General features: G+C 38.9%; 1 protein-coding gene across 5 annotated transcripts in view; it reads left to right on the top strand.

Annotated features, from left to right (window-relative positions):
* The window catches only part of Sgms1 (sphingomyelin synthase 1), a 241629-nt gene that overhangs the window by 144542 nt on the left and 80120 nt on the right, over positions 1 to 16967 (top strand). The window contains exon 1 of one of the 5 annotated variants that reach the window (XM_013364699.4): positions 4367 to 4710. The exons of the other annotated variants lie outside the window; for them this stretch is intronic. The gene's annotated coding sequence lies outside the window, so the exon portion shown is untranslated. Of the gene's footprint in view, positions 1 to 4366; positions 4711 to 16967 lie in introns of those variants that run through there. 5 annotated transcript variants of the gene reach the window in all.

Raw genomic sequence — 16967 nt, 5'->3', positions numbered from 1 at the left:
GGGAGCTGCCTTTATACTAGAGACATACTGTCTCCAGTGTGGTGTCTCCAAGTGCCTTATAAGAGTTCATTGACTTGAGATATAGAAGTCACCTGTTAGAATGTCATGTCTCACCAGGTCAAGGACTGCTTGACTAAGCTTTCATATTGGGCATGTAATGGAACTTCTTGATAGGCAGTTGTGTTTTTTTGGTAAACAAAGGAACCAACCCTTCCTTTAGCTTACGGGAATTAAACTCACCTTCTAAAACTTAACTGTTCCCACCAAGTCAACTAAGTGATCCTGGTATAGATGAGCCTGTCGTGGGTGCATGGCCTTAAGCTGAACCAGTGTGAGACTTTCTTGACAATTTAAAAAATTGCAACTATGAGTAGAAGAATAGTCCCTCTTAGTGGCAGAGCTAAGCGGCAGAGTTAAGTGGAAAAGGCAGCCTTCAGGAAGGGAGGACAAAGGCAGTTTGTATAAGCAAAGATGCTGACTTGTCCTGGTGGAGTTCATTTTGAGCTGATCTTCAAGTCAGCTAAGCTTCCTCTGTTGGTCTTCTGTTGCTGGGTTACCTTGAGTCATTACATCTTACCTTGCTTTAGCTGGTGCTGCTTCAAGTGCCATTTCTATTACTTGCATATTAAAGAATACTGACTAATTCATTTGGTTGTTTATACATGGCATATTTATTAGTGGCTTTGTTGTGAGCAATTATAATAAAGTATTTAATTGTATAATAGGGCAGCTGATTTATGACACAGCTTTTAGAGAACAATGGTAGTGTTTATTCCCACCTGTCGTAAGAGGAGAATATTTGATTAACATTAATCAAAGAATACTGGTGATGTGGGGGTGGGTAGGTAGGTCTAGGTATGTGTGTGGTAATGACTCTTGATAATCAAGTTTCCTCTAATGCACACATCACCTGACTTTTGACTTTAGGCCATTTAAACAAATATAGAACTATGATAGTTCTAGTAGTTATATTTAGTCTTGAAGAACTAGCTGACCTTTGCTTCCTTTTATAGTTAGGAGAACTAACCATAGAAGATAAACAGATTTTTGTGGCAATAACACATACATTGAGAGAGATGTTTATATGGAAGGAGGAATTGGTACTCTGGCACTGTCAAATTTGTATATAGATGTTCCATACTTGAAAGGAAGATAGAATGACGTATTGCCTCTGTTCTCGTCAGTGGACTAGTATTTGGGGAACTGAGATTCCATGTGACAACACTGTTTTGTAAACGCCCCTTCCTTTTAGGAAGTATTGGATTTGCTTTCTCAATAGCATTCTGTATTGTTGGAACATGTCTAAAGAGCAAAGAGATGCATCTGCTGCTTGGGTTCTGCTTGCCAGCTGGTTTGAACAACTATAATGTTTGTTTATTCTTGATGTGTCAGCAGTCAAAGTTTTCCTTTCTCCATTGTGGTTGTTATATAACTTAAACATTATTAGATCAACAATGACTATTTATTCAGAATCTGCTAAGTCCTTGGGGGATACAAAGCCTCTGAAAGGCACTCTACCTCTGATGGAGTCTTATTATCTGGCAGCGATAAATATCAGGGATTTCCTTTTGGTGCTGAGATTCTATATATTGATTGTGAAAGAGTGTTATAAAGAAAAAGGCCTGGTCAAAATCCATTCTATTGTCATGTAATAACTTAAAAAAAAAACTTAAAAAAAAAAAGAAAAGAAAAAGAAAAGGTCTGTAGGCACTTGGAGAAGAGGAGAGATCCCCAAGGATTGGCCCAGGGAGGGAGTTCCAGGAGAAGGAGCGCTTGAGTAGGTCCAGAATGGAATAAGTAATGGAGAGAGTTGAGGTCACCACACCAAGGTATGGTGCCCACCTAGGTAAGTGTGCCACGAATAGATCAGTGGGCCATTTGGTGAGAGTTTTTAAAAGGGGTGGCCGAGATAGAAACCTGCTTCTGAAAGACCTGAACATATGGCATTGGTCCTTTGGGTTAATTGTCACTCTCCCCCGCCCCCCCACCGCCCCCCATAACTCTTTATTGAAAACCCTTGTGCTTTGTGTTTTAATGTTAGGCACCAAAGGCATCCTAGAAATAATTATCCCTTTTCTCTTGTGAGATTGTTTTAACTACATTGTTAATGGTCTCCTTGTTTCTAAAGTGTAAGGAGTATGGAAACATCTTGTAAGTGTTTTGAGTTCGGGTTGCAGCTGCTTGTATTGTTTTTTAAGCCTCCTTCTTCCTGATTGGAGCACCTACTCTGAATTTCAAGCTTGACTGGATTCGAAACAATAGAAATGAACTACATAGATCAATTCTCTTTCTTATATGTGCTGCCTTCTCTCCTCCATCATGTATCTATAAGTATCTACACTTTTCTACATATACAAACAATGCTTGTTATTTTTCAGACAGTAATGTTATTGAAACTTACTGTGTTCATAAACACATGGGTTTTATGTTGTCTTCTTATATAAAAGAGCTGCTGTTCAGGCAGTAACACCCAACACACTACAGCTCACCTAGCATGATTAATTACAATAGTTTTATAAATAGGAAATCAGTGCTTAGAAATACACACATTAACTTGTGTGAACATTTGAGAAAAGTTGCCTATAAAATAAATTCTGATCTTTACTATAAAATTATAGTTATTAGATTGAAAAAGGAAAGGTTTATGACACTCTGAACTTTAACATTTATGGTGTGATGGTGATGAAGTATCAGGAAGCACAGAGGGAGGGACTTGCCAGCTGGAAGAGCAATTAGGAGACAGACATTCAACTTCAGTGACCCTGGCATGAAGGCACAAACGTCTCAAGCAGGAATGGAAAAAATGTGAATGAAGCCTTTATATTACACCTGCTGATAATGAATTGGCAAGAGAGAGGGAGGGAGCTCAGATGATTCCAGAATTAAACTTAAAATGTCTAGGAAACTAAGAGTACCATTATGAGGAATATGAGGGGGGTGGGGGGCGGTTAGAGGTAGATCAACTTCATCATGGAGGAGAAAGGCACCATTTTGTATATTGGGTGTCTCTAGCTAAAGATCAGTGTTAGGCTGTAGACCTACCTTGCTTCCGCCTCTTTAGGCTACAGTTTGATCTTTGAAGAGAGATGAAGGAATTCTCTGGACACTAACTGGCAGGGCTGGGACTAGGAAGGGAGCTAGCTCATAGTTCCTGGTGCAGTTTTCTTTCCACTCTCTGGTTTGCTTTGGAGAGAAGAATAGCATTTTAGGAAGTCTCTTGATCTCACTGTAGATCTTATCTTTGGCTTATCTTTGGCTAAAGACTATTTTGAAGAAACCGCTGCCTGTGGAAATGACTAGGTCTAAACAGATATGAGGAAGGTAAACTCAAAGAGATCTCCAAAGCCCAGAAGTTTAATTTGTAGCTTAAAAAATCTTTTCTTCCCCCGTAGAAACTCTTTACTAGCATTAGCAATCAACTCACTTCTTAACAGGTCCTCAGAATTAGTAGTTCTGTAGTCTCTTATACTTTGCCTATTTCCAAGTACTAAAAGTTTCTTTTAAATATTTTGATTCCAAAACAATATTTAGGGACAAGTGACCAAGATAAAATATTCCCAAAATTATTCTTGCATTTTTAAAAGTTAATTTAATAATGGCCTAAATGAAGTTGTTCCAACCTAAGCATGCCCGCCTTCTTTTCTTTTCTTTTTTTTTTTTTTGCTACTAATAAAACTTCTCTTGTATAATAAGAATACCAAGTCCATCCTAAACCAAAAGTGCCTTAAGTTTCTCACCACTTAAATAAGCAAATCAGACCAGGAAATCCCCCCAAAAACTTATTTCAGCTATAAAATTCTTTGGCTATTTTAGATTTTTAAAAAAGTGTTTAAAATCATGGGTCAGTATGACTACAAAATTTTGGAATTTCATTCAGGACGTAGAGTGACAAGACATAGCGTTTTTTGAGTGTCTATTCTGTCAATTAGATACCAAATGCTTTGCATGTGTTATTGCCGATGGATCGCTTGGCAAACTATTAGGTTGGCATTTTATCCCCCTCATTGCAGATAATTAACTTGCTCAAGGTCATGCAGTGCCAGTGGTACCATCCTAACCTGCTTTGACACCTGGTCCAACGTCCTGCCTAACTCAAGAACTTTTACTATAGAAACGAACGGACATCCACTGATTAAGTATCATAAAAACATTAATCCTTGTTTCATAAGAGTTTTTAAAGGGCAACCTGTCACTTTTTAGAAGTTGTGCCGAAGTTGTTAAAGGCTTAAAGTAAAAAGACTGTGAAAGGCTGCTAAGCCTGATATAAATCAAGAAAGGAAAGTTCCGCCTTAACTGACTGTGAACATGCTTATTGGTTAGGATTGAACGGGCTGACTCATTTCTTTTTTGCCGTGGCAGAGGGCCACACCCGGCATTCCAAAACCCCTCTGCCGGCCGGCCACACCCGCTGGCCTGGCTGCTGGAGCCTCTGTGCTGGGCTCGGCGTCCAGGCTCGCAGCTGCCTTCCAGGAGAGGATCCGTGCGTCTCCCGCCCGGAGCTGGGGCGCCACCGTGGTCCTCCCGCTAAGCCCGTCAGGACCGGGAGAGCGGTGGTGTGGACCCGCCCGGCCGGGTCCGCGCGCAGCCTTCGCCTTCGCCTTCGCCTTCCCGCCTGCGCCCGGGCGGGCAGCGCGCACTCGAGCGCGCCGGTACCGCGCAAACTTGGCGCTCCAGGAACTTTCCAGCGGATTCTGCCTCAGGGAGGAGAGCGTAAGTGTTGTCCCTTCTAGGATGCTGTGGTTCGTGAAAATGCTCTCTGGGGAGGTTAGCGGTCGCAGACTGTGACCTGATCAAAGTAAGGAAGAAACAAACCCTTCTTGCATTCCAGAAAACATATAGTTTGGCAATTAACGTGCAGTTTTCTGCACTATAAAGGGAGTTATCATTTTTACCGGATCTAGCTTTGATGCTAAACCTGGCATTAGCCAGTTACACCTGAGAACGCTCACTTTAGTGGCGGAACCCATGGTCAGGATAGAGGTAGGCAGAATCAACAAATGTGTCATTGTGTGATGCCAACCGCTGTAGTTTTAGAGCCCAGGATCCAGCGTGGTTTCAGTGTGCGGTTATCAAGTTTTCCTAACAGAGGTTTTCCAAAGAGCGGGAATGCATTTGCATTTTGGTTACTAAGTTTTCTTCAAGTATTGGCCTTCTCAGACTCCAGCCCCTGTACAAAATGATCTTTCAGCCAACTCCCTTGGCTGTTAGAAGCTTGCTGGTCAGGGAGCTCTGTGCCAGGTGCCAGAAGAAAGCATGTGCTCTCTGTGTTTTGGAGTGAGCCTGTTTACTCTGTAGTTATGCTATTTAGTGTGGCCAGGTAATGCTCTTGCAGAATTTGTAGAAATAAATACATAGAAAAGAAAGACCATTTACCTTTATTTTTAAATTTGTTTTTGATGTGTGTAGTTTTTACTTATGTTGTGCCAAAATAGGAATTTGGGGATCTCAGTTCTGTTTTCCTGAATGGTACAAATGTTTAGCATTCCGTTTTTAACCCAGATGCGTTTATTACAGCTTTTAAGTGTACATAGAGATAAACTTGACGTGCTTCTTAAAATCTGCTTTTCTATGAAAGATATTAGTCAGCAAGTGCATTTGTATGGAGCACATACAGTTGCAAGAGGTGGGAGAGGTGGAGGACAGGGAAAGTAGAATCTTGTGATTACTTCTGATCTTGTAATCAGAAACACTGTACTAGATAGAGAGCCAGGCTGAAGATGTTTTGGTAGCATAAAGTATAATAGGAAAATTTTAACTGAATTGTTATGAATATGAATTAAGTTATGAATAGTACCATTACATTTCTGCATTTATGAAAATCTGGACTAATTCACTCAGTAGACAAGAGAAATGGAAGTGTGGAAGAAAATTCTTTGCAGTTGACTTTTATTTAGGTCCATCAGAGAAACTTCTCTAAAAAGAAGTCACTTCTAAATTGCTCAATTAAAACTTGGGAAACTTTAGTTACCCTATGAGCTGAGCTCCTCCTTATACTCTTTTAAGCTAGTAGGTTAATTGTTAAACTCAGTTGTTTTGATTTTTAACTGCAAGTGCCTCTGTGAAAGGTAACAACTTGGATTCCTTTTTTTTTTTTTTTTTTTTTTAAGGAAACTGCCAATGATGTTTGGAGGAAAATGGCTTTAAGACCTGTGGGGCAGTTAGAAAAGCCCCCTCGGGTTGTGAGAATGAGAAAATATTTTATTATATCTCAAATGTCTAATCCCTTAAAGGAATAATTAAATTTAGATTTGTATTGGGCCCTTAATGGTTATTAACAAGACTGAACGTGTATGGATCTCTTTCATCAGGTGCTGAGATATTTTGCATACATGACTTCATTTAATTTTCACAGTAGTGCCAACAGGTGGAGGTGGTATTAGCCTTGCTTTATAGTTGAAGAAATAGCCCAAGCAAGGTTATATAACCTGCTTCAAATTTCACAGCAAGTTAAGTTAGCTTATGTTAGAAGGCAGCATTTGTTATTTTTCCCATGTGGCTCCAATTGCTCTTAAAATAGTGTTGATTTTTCTGTGTAAGATGATCCAAAGGAGTTTCTTGGTCCAAAGCAGATTATTGAGTTATTTAAAATGTCCGTATTGCCCCAATGCCAAAAATCTCAAAGTTCAAGGAATGATGTATTTACTCTGGAAGCATGTGATTTTCAAATATTAATTGAGCAAGCCCTGCTCTTGACGGGCCAGTCATACACATGGCTGCCTTGAAGTTGCTGATCCTTGTTGACTTTCTCTTTTATTTCTGAAGCCCTTTCAGTTTTGAATGCATCCTTTCTGCTCCTCACAAAGTATAACTGAGGCTTTCTCTCAGTGTAAAACCAGGAGCTGGATCCGGACCGTCCTACACTTGCGACCTCTGTGAAGCATACCTGCAGTATTTTATGTGTTATGAAAAATGTTTTTAAATTCATGTTAGCATTGAGGTTAGTGTTCAACCTGTTAGTTGAGAATCATGAGGTCATGAAAGGCGCTATGCAAGTGCTGAAACTTATTAGAAGGAGGTGGAAAGTCGGTGTGTCAATTCTGAGAGTCTCTGTTGGAGCATTTGTTAGCATGTCCTGGTATAAGAGAATAGTGCGGCCTCCATAGCGACCATGAACTCCAGTATCTCTTCCACCTCTTCACCCTTACCGTCTTCTTACCTTCCACTTTTCCAGTTTAGTCAGTGGTACCCTGGCCACCTCCTTAGGTTTCTCTAAATCCCAACTGCTTCAGATGAGTTCATTTCTTGAGGATACTGAAAGAACATGCCATGGTGATGCTCGAACTTGGGAGTAAGTAATCTTGGAAAAATCCTGGTGGGGAGACACATATGCCAGAAGATTCAATTTTCAAAAATGGGGAGATGGTAAATTCGAAAATTCTAAGCTTTAAAGCTTATATTGTTGTCTAGCAGAATTGTAAAACTCATTTTTGAACAGATGGCTCAGGATCACTTAGAAAAAAAGGTATGAGGATCAATATCCAGCATATGTTTGCTAAGGATCACTCGTGTCCATAACCTCTTTAGACAAGTGTATGAGGGCATTGCCATAGTTACGACACATCAGCTTCCATGAGACATTTAACAGCCTATGTGTATTCTTTCCTCGAGATGGAAAACGTGGATTGGGCAGTAGTTAGAACCAAGGAGGTGATAGTCCAACAGTTTTTTGAAGCACGTAAGTAGGGATTAAGAACGAGGATTCTAGAGCCAGATCTTGTACAATTTATTGGAGTTCTGTTTGTCTCAGTTTCTTCATTCATAAAATGTAGATAAGAATAAGAATACCTACCTCATAGAGCTGTTGAAGGTGTTGCAGGTTTAAGTTAAATAATCCATATGAAATGCTTAAAACAGAGTCAGATAGTGCGTTGAGTATCTTAGCTCTGTGTCTTTTATTGTTGCTATGGCTTTTACTATTCCTATTATTACTTGAGGCAGTGCTGTACACATTTTTGAGTTTATGTTTTAACTTAGGCCCAGAACTGGGTAATGAGATTCTGGAGAGCATCTGGAACTCTTTGAAGGGTGGTTCAAAGACACTGGGCATGTTCACCTTAGCGTAAAAGCTGAGGCAGTATTAGCACTACCGATTCAGTAAAATAGATGTTCTCATTCTGTGTCCTGTACATTTTGTCCAGTTTAATAAGTGATTTCTCTTAAGGAGCTGTGGTGTGAGAGAAATTTCCACTAAGTCAGAATTTAAGAGAGTTCCTTCCTGGAATTAGTATGTTTTTCACTTGTGTGGTCTTATACAGTTAGCTTAATTCAATGGTCCTCCGCAGAGTGCAGTTTTACCCTCGAGGGGACATTTGGCAATATCTGGACATATTTTTTGATTGTTATAATTGGGACGGGAAGGTGTGCTGCTGGCATTTAGTGGGTGCAGACCAGGGATGCTGCTACCCATCCTACAGTGTGCAGGACAGCCTCCACAAGGAAGAATTACCCGTTGTGTCAGTCATGTTAAGACTGAAAACCCCTGGCTTCCCCATTCAGTGTCTGCATTTGTGTTTGTGAAATGTGCATCACCGAGTAGCTTTAAGAGTTATGTTTATGAAAGAGGCTCTGAGAGTGAATGTTTTCTGAAATCTGTAGCAGTGTATAGCATGTGTGTTTTATCATTGGTAGCGTGATAAAGTACATTTGCTCCATTCCCTGGAGGACTGTGCCAAGCTGGTTTGGGAGTCAGATGAACCTGTGTTCCACCGTCTGCCTTCCCATCTTAACCTACTGCATGATTCGAGGCCAGTTTCTTTATCTTTGAAAAGTAGATCCCTGTTTTCATCAGGTTTAGAGGAATGAACAGGATATGTACCTAAATTATGTAGCGTATCCTTGGGCACAGTGGTAATAACTATTTGTTGTTTTTTACATGTATGGGAAAGGGTAATGAAATTGAGTTGTGCTCATTAAAATGTAAGATTTGAAAAAAGGATGAATGAGGAAATTGGCTTTTTGATAGTTAAAAGATGAAAAATGAATTGTCTTTCAGAAGGGAATGTAATTTTAGAGAGGTAAATGGCATAGGAGATGTTGCTTTGGTCTTCTGGAGAAGGGAAAGAATAAGCACTAAGGGAAGTACCTGTGACAGGGAGAAAGGGAGGGGATTAAGTTGTACCAAAGACCAAGCATCATCTCTACTATAAATTAGTCTGAAATTCATCAAGAAGGTAATTTTTGTGCTTGGGAATTGCTGCACTATAAAAACTTGTAATATTTGTCTGCAAGCAGTGTACTTGTGTTGTTTTTCATCCTACTCTTGATATTATGGTTTCTTAATATATTTTGCAGTACAATAGGAGACCCAGTGATGTAAGCAATGTACCCAGTCAGTGTATGTACAAATGTGTCAGTTTTGTCTTAGTCATTTCCTTCTCCTCAGTCTCTCTGTTACAGGAGAGCAGAGATTTCCTGTGGTCACTCTTCCTTCCACCTCCACTTTTGTATCACACATGGGTTTAGGCACCTAAACTGTCACTTCATGAGCCCCATTGTTTTTCCCCTCTTTAGCAATCTGTAGCACCATGTCATTTATGTGGAAGACCAGTTGGCAGCAGTGTGTGTGTTTGACTCATTGTGAGGCGCGCACACACACACACACACACACACACACACACACACCCCCACACACACCCACACCCACACCCACCCAAAGATTGAGCTCAGGGGCACTCAATGACTGAGCCACATCCCCAGCCCTTTTTGGTATTTTATTTAGAGGCAGGGTCTCACTGAATTGCTTAGCGCCTTGCCATTGCTGAGGCTGGCTTTGAACTTGTGATCCTCCTGCCTCAGCTTCCAGAGCTTCTGGGATTACAGGTGTGAGCCACTGAGCCTGGCTCAGTTTGATTTTTGTGTGTGTGATGGAGTTGGGTGAAAAACTTTCAAAGTGATCACAGTCCACCCGCAGTCTGCCTTGTAAACATCTTTGGTTCTGGTCATTTTCTCAGGAGGTGGCAATAGGAGACCCAGTGAGGATGCACACATTCTGTGGCTTAGGAAATGGCTCTTAATTCATGTTGGAGAATTGAAGTTAGTGATTTTGAAAAAAAGGGTTTGATTTTAAATTTTCTTTCTGCAGATCCCTGCTGCATTTGAACTAAATGGTGTGACCCTCACATAACTTGAACCCTCAAATGGAGCAAGTGTTAGCACCCACTCCCCTCAGCAGCTTGCATCTGGACATCTTTACCTCTTGGATCAGTGAGGGCTGGCTCACCCCTCTGGAGTGGTGGCAGCCCGGGGGGAAGCATAGCAGCCGCAGCGTGAGTGGCTTGCAGAATGGGAAGGGTTGGGGATTGGAACACACTTCTGAGACATTTATAATACTGACAGAGCCCTGTGAGTCCATGGAGGCTTTCTGAAGGTAACCTTCAAGCTCACTTAACTCCTGATTGCACAGAAATAGAGGGTGATGTTCCTCTCCCGTGGCCTTGAGCCACCCTGGAGTTGTTAGGTAAGCAGTATTTGCAAAAAAACTTAGTGATTTTAATAGAGAATCCTGAACTGGTTACACAATATTGCCTACCTTTGTGGGCTCAGAAGCCAAGAGTTTGATATTCAAGCCAAGCTGAAAATGGGTTAATAATAAATAAGCTAAAGGAAAGACTAGATTAGTTATAATTTTAGATAGTACCAATGACCACAATTCTTGAGACATGGTAAGATGATTTTTTCCATGTCAGGTATTTTCCGTCACTTTAATTTTTCAGATGTGGATGGAGTACCACGTGCTGCCGAAAGTGCTTGAAGACTGCTCATGTATTTCAGGGCACCTAGTCATCAACTTCTACAATATTTGGTTCCAAACCCGCAGGTTCAAGTGTCCTAAGTCAACAGATGTAAAGATTTCTTTTCATTTTTGAGAGTTTCAGCTTGGCATTTTATGAATTTTTCAGGGTGTGTGTGTGTGTGTGTGAAGTTTTCTCTTTTTAAAAAGAGCTCCGTCTTCTCTGAAACTCTAAAAGCCTTCATTTCACTTTGAAATGATGGCTTCTACTACAGGTGTGGTATGTGTGCCATCCATGAGCACAAGCAGGCAGATCTCTGCCTCTCTACCTTGGAAAAAAAGATTAGACTCGAAAGAAACTGTAGAACATACCTGTAGTGAATGGGTTATAGTAAAGATATTCAAAGCAAATAAAGAGATGGAATGGCTTCTAGGGTAGTGTTATAACTTAGCTGAAGGTACCAATGTGTTCCTCTGAAAGGGAATTTGTATGAAGAAGGAATTTAGAGAAGTAGTGCTTGGAGTCTGGGGTGGGTTATACCACGTTTGAGAGGCTGAGGCTTTCTACAGAGAAGGGATTTTGCCAGAGTGCAGTGTTAACACGTCTGTGTACAGATCTTTAGCCTGCTGTTTGGGCTTTTGCAGTCAGACTGCCTAAGATCTAAACTTGGCTTAGAGTATGGTCTTGCTCTAACCAGTGAATACCCTGAGCTTACCTTAGCCTCACAGTGCAGTGTCACGCCACACAGGAAGCCATAAGGCATATTTCTGTTCAGTAGTCACTGTGCATCCTTTTGACTGCAACTTGATTTCCTCATATAGTGATTTTTTAGGAGACACACTGATCAGCATATATCAACATTCAATCCAAATTATGGTTTATATTTTCCACAAAAAGGTATTCAATTAGCATTTTTACTTTAATTTCACCTAGAGTGTGGTTAACACAAACCCTCTCCTAATTATTATATTTATGAATTGGCAAGATTAGGGGCCAGCCTTGGCTTGTGGTGAGCCCACCAAGATAGTATGGCACCCCAGGGACCAGCCGGCTTGCCTAGGGCTGCTTGTCCCCCTGTGAGTTTCTTTTCTGTCTGACTTGTGACACAGGAGTGTGATGACCATTGAAACACTATTATCTTTTTTGTCAGTTTAGAAAATGTTGGGGAAAAAAATGAATATTACCGAGTGCTTATGCATGCTGGAAATGTGGTGTTCTGTGAGTGACTCATGTAAACATGAGTAAAGCAAACTAGAGTACATTGTTATAGTTACAATTACAAGGTACACTAATTCCTACTTAGCTAAATTGCACAAATTACCAAACAACTAAAGAAATCCCCAATCAAAGCAGTTCATAGCCAAAACGTCACAGAATTTTTCATTATAGTTTTATAATGCTACAATTTAAATCTCATAATGCTGATATTAGATTTATAAACTATACTTTTATTTGATTCTCATATAGCAAGAAGTTTCTTGGGCATTTTAGTCCCAGAAGCTGTCATACTTTTAAAATTCATCTTATATTCCCACTGCTGGGTCTCTTGCAGTGGGAATTTTTTTGCAATTTTCTCTTGTTAATCCTAAATGATTTTTGAACTTTTGGACAATTTCTTTTTCTTCTTCTTTTTTAAAATATGGTACTGGGATGAAACCAGGGGCTTTCTACTATTCTGCCCATTTTATTTTTTATTTTGAGACAAGGTCTTGCTAAGTTGCCTAGGATGGCCTTGAACTTGCGATCCTCCTGCTTTAGCCTTCCCAAGTTGCTGAGATTCCAGATGTGTACCACCACACCCAACAGGAGCTTCCTTTTTTAAATGACTTTTTCATATGTAGTTAAGAATTGGGCAAAGATGATTCAGCCAAAAGTTCATCCTTAAAGAAAATAGGTATCAGGTAGAAGATCCATTTTCAAGAAGTTCCTACATGACTTAAAACACTTCTTAGCTGTGGCATTTTTAGACTACACAAAGGTATATTATTTTATGGTTCCTCTGGGTTTTTATTTGTTTTTGTTTTATTTTTTGAATTGAACCCAGGGGCACTTAATCACTGAGCCACATCCCCAGTGCTGTTTAAAAATATTTTATTTAGAGTTGCTTGCTGAGTTGTTTATGGCCTTGCTGATTTGCTGAGGCTAGCTTTGAACTCACAATCCTCCTTCCTCAGCCTCAGCCTCCCACCTCAGCCTCTTGAGCCACTGGGATTACAGGCATGTGCTACTGTTCATAGCATTTCTCAGGTTTATACTTTGGATCTTGGCAGGACATGATGGTTTTTCAAAATAGACACAGTGAATCTCAGCACCCACATATGTAACCATTCTAATATAATGGAGTTATAGTTAAGGATATATATATATATATATATATATATATATATATATATATATATAGTTATAGTCAAGGCCTAAGCAAAACCATGGGTAATCAGGAATTGGAGCAACATTTATGAATTTCTGTGTAGCTAGATGACATTCTGGGCTTCTGGTTTAATGCCTCTGAAGGTATATAACACAACTGAAAGTTAAGAATTGCCTGTGAAATAGTTCAACTTGGGAATTTATCTCTTAGATTTTACAAATATTTGTCAAAGGATTTTATAATACATGCTAAGGTTATGATTTTGTTTGTATAAGGTAGGTTTCTAATTTACTTGGTGAGTATATTTCTTTATGGCTTCCTCATGAATGAGATAATAGTTCTTCCAGGAGAGTTTTTAAAGATTTTTTTCTCCCGGGTAGTTTTCCACATTCCATGACTTTGAGCTGATAGATTTCTGTGTGGCTTCTTGCTTTATAACACAGTGTAATGCATAATTTATCATTTTGTTTAAAACATTAGAAAGGGAGAAATTCTTAGCCTTGTCCTTGAACCCAAGTTGACAATCAGTCTGCCTCTTGTCGGCACCACTTCTTTTTCTCCACTTCATTTCTTCATTTATGTTTTGTTTTTGTGTTTACCTTCCTCAGAACTCTCCCCCAAAAGCCTTATAGTCATTAAGCATATTTTGGAAGATTCAGATGTTAAGGAGTATAAATCTTTTAAAGATTTTGGTTTTATTTTTTAATTAGATTTTGTTGGAAAATGGTATGAAGATAAAGAATTATCTGTAAATCATGCATTCAGGTAACCAGAATAACATCAATAATAAATAAAAACCATACATGTGTGTGATTAGCATATAGATGGTATCAAAAGATACAGGACCATGTAAAGACCTCGCACCTCATATGTAACTGTTAATTTCTTGTGATTTCTTCCGGGAAAAAAAAATGTTTTGGGCACATTGCCATATCTACTTGACTCTCTACTTTTTTATTTTTAATGAAAAGATTAAATTATATGCATTATTTTGTAACTTTTCCTAATATAATTTAGAGGTCTTTTTCATTCGCATGTAATAAATCTTCACTTTAATGATGATGCAGTATTTCATTAAATGAATCTACAATAACAGTTACCTTGGCTTGTTTCTAGATATTTTAGTTGTTGCTAGGTTATATGTTTATGCTGTTGGACTAATTACCTTCTGCCTTAAATTAATACCTTTGTATGAATTTTGCTCATATAAATAGAGGTTAAATTTCTAATTTTGGAATTGCTAGGTCACAGGACTTTTGAACTTTCTAGATGAATATTGCCAAATTATACTCCATAAAGGTGACCAATTTTTATTTTGGACCAAAGTTATATCATGTAAAAGATTTTGTTTAGAGTTTGCACATATTTGTACACATTTATGTGGAACAGTGAGGTTGATACCTGCATACATCATGTATTTGTAATAATCTAATCATGGGATTTAACATAGTCATCATGCATTTATTTTTTCTTTGTATAAAAACATTCAAAATCCTCTTTTGTAGTTATTTTGAATTATTCAGAATGACATTGTTAATTAAAGTGGTATCTTTTCCATACCCCCCTATCTGATAAGTTAAAAATGTTATGTCTTTGTTTTCTTATTTTAATTGTGGGTAAAGTTCAGGATCTTCTCCTAGGCTCTTATGTGTTGGAATTTCTCTCTGTTTTTCGCTTGGCTATTTGCTTTTGCCTTCCTCTTTCCCTCTTTTGCCTTCTTTGTTTCCCTGTAAGTTCTTATTTTTGTCTTATTGACTTGTATGAGCTTATTTAAGTGTGCAAAAGTAGTATATTTCATATGCATGTAAGTGTTTCCCCCATGTCATCATGGGGGCTTTTGATTGTCATTAAAAACATTGTTTTTTAATATTGAACATTATCCTTTGAAAAAGAAAGGAAAGAAGGGTATAGACTGGGAAAAGTTGGCTTACTTTCTGCTGTTTTGTGTAGTTGGGGGCTACAGGTTATCCCCATTGATCCTAATGTGTCCCAGCTCCGTAGACCCTCTGTCATGAAGACACTCTTCAAGAGGCCTAGGCATGGATGTCCTTGCCCTCTGCTGCATAGGTCCTCATCAGTCCATCTTCCCTTTAAGGACAGTTGAGTTTATGAACAGCCTTGTCTATTAGTATCAGAACTGAGCCATCTGGAGAGTTCATTCCTGGTAGCCAGAAGTGTAAGTAATGTTCCCCTCTATCCTGAGCACCTAGAATAGTTACCTAGATCATGAAACACACTGTGTTGAATGAATGAAGAGCAGGAAGAACAAGAGGCGCTGGGGGAGAAGGAGCAAGAATCAAAAGTTGACTGTGTGGAACACTTAAGTCAACCAGATCTGTGCGTGCCTGACAGATATCCTTTTGGAGTCTGCAACATTTCTGTTTCCCAGCTTTGTAATTCCCACTCAGTTAGCTTCTAAACAATTGGTATGGGTTCTAAGATAGTAGTATATTTATCTCATAAATTTTCTAGGACATTGAACATGCAAACAGTGCACTTGTGCCAAATGTTGTTTGTTTGAACCTCTTCTCTCTTTGTGCTCACATAATTATCTGTCTAGACTGGACAGTGAGAGAGAATCAACGACTGTTCTCTTGCAAATGGTGTTAGAGAAACAATGTGTATCTCCCATTTAAAAAAAAAAATCTGATGTTAAAATAATAGACCAAGAGTAGATTTCTCTTCAAATTTCTTCAAAGAGCAAACTTATTTGAACATTTAAGAGACAAAAATTGATTATATAAATGTCCATACTTGTTACATACTGTGTAAACGAAGGCTCAGCCTAAATCCCAGAAAAACAGTGGGCTAATTACTTATTTAATGAAATATCTCCAGAGAAGATTTTAAGGATTTCCTAACAATTCAAATAATCTATATTTATATACTTATTCATATATATGGGAATCCTTTTTATAGTATCCTATAAAGGGTAACAATATTGTGTTACAGTATTTAGTTGGTTTGGCATATAGTATTACTCCTTGAAAATGTCAATAAATCTTAATTTCTAGTAGGATTATGGCCTCTTTCTTTCCATTTGGCCTGAGATGGGATGCATAATGGCTTTGTTTACTCTCTGGAGTTTTATGAAGGCAATTGACTCAATTAACTTGAATTTACTGAAATAAAAGCCTACAATAGGAAAAATAGATTTACTTTTGAGAAAGCTAATGCTAAACTTTGACTTCTGTTGCTGTTCAGCAGCATTCAGTGTAAAGATAATTGGGCGCCAGAACATGAGAAAACCAAACCCTGTTGTTCTGAATGATCCTGGTGCTTATCAGGCATCCGTTCCAGTGCAGACTGATGAAGTAATTGATGAATGATGACACCATCGATGAGACAAGTTTATTGTAGTTTGGTAATGGCAGTTTTCTTTTCTAAACAGAATATTGAAATGAAAGCTAAATGGAGATGTTTTAATTGTCAAAGGGAAGCTCATGAATGATTTCTTGGGCCCCACAGTTTTATACCACTGTGGTTCAACTTGCATCTTGAGTTTTTGCTTATAAATCAAGTTGACGGAATAAGGCTGATGGAAATTCATTTGTGTATTTGTCATTGACATTTTGTACAGGAGGATAAATGAATATGATAATGGAATCTATTTTGAAAAATGAGTTTCTGAAAGTAGTTTCGGTGAGGACAGAACTTTGGGTGAGACCATGGTGCTTTGTTGAAAACCAGTTGGCTTTGGAGAAACAGAGCAAATGAAAATAAAAATTCTGTGCCAGGCATGGTGGTGCACACCTGTAATCCTCATGAATTGGGAGGCTAACGCAGGAGGATTGTGAGTCCAAGATCAGCCTCAGCAACTAATTGAGGTCATAAGCAATTTAGCAATACCCCGTCTCAACATAAAAAAT

Source organism: Ictidomys tridecemlineatus, chromosome 1 (genome assembly GCF_052094955.1).
Source record: "Ictidomys tridecemlineatus isolate mIctTri1 chromosome 1, mIctTri1.hap1, whole genome shotgun sequence".
In the NCBI taxonomy this organism is placed as follows: Eukaryota; Metazoa; Chordata; class Mammalia; order Rodentia; family Sciuridae; genus Ictidomys; species Ictidomys tridecemlineatus.
The sequence above is the reverse complement of the archived record's forward strand: the minus strand, read 5'-3'. Positions and strand labels throughout refer to the sequence as shown.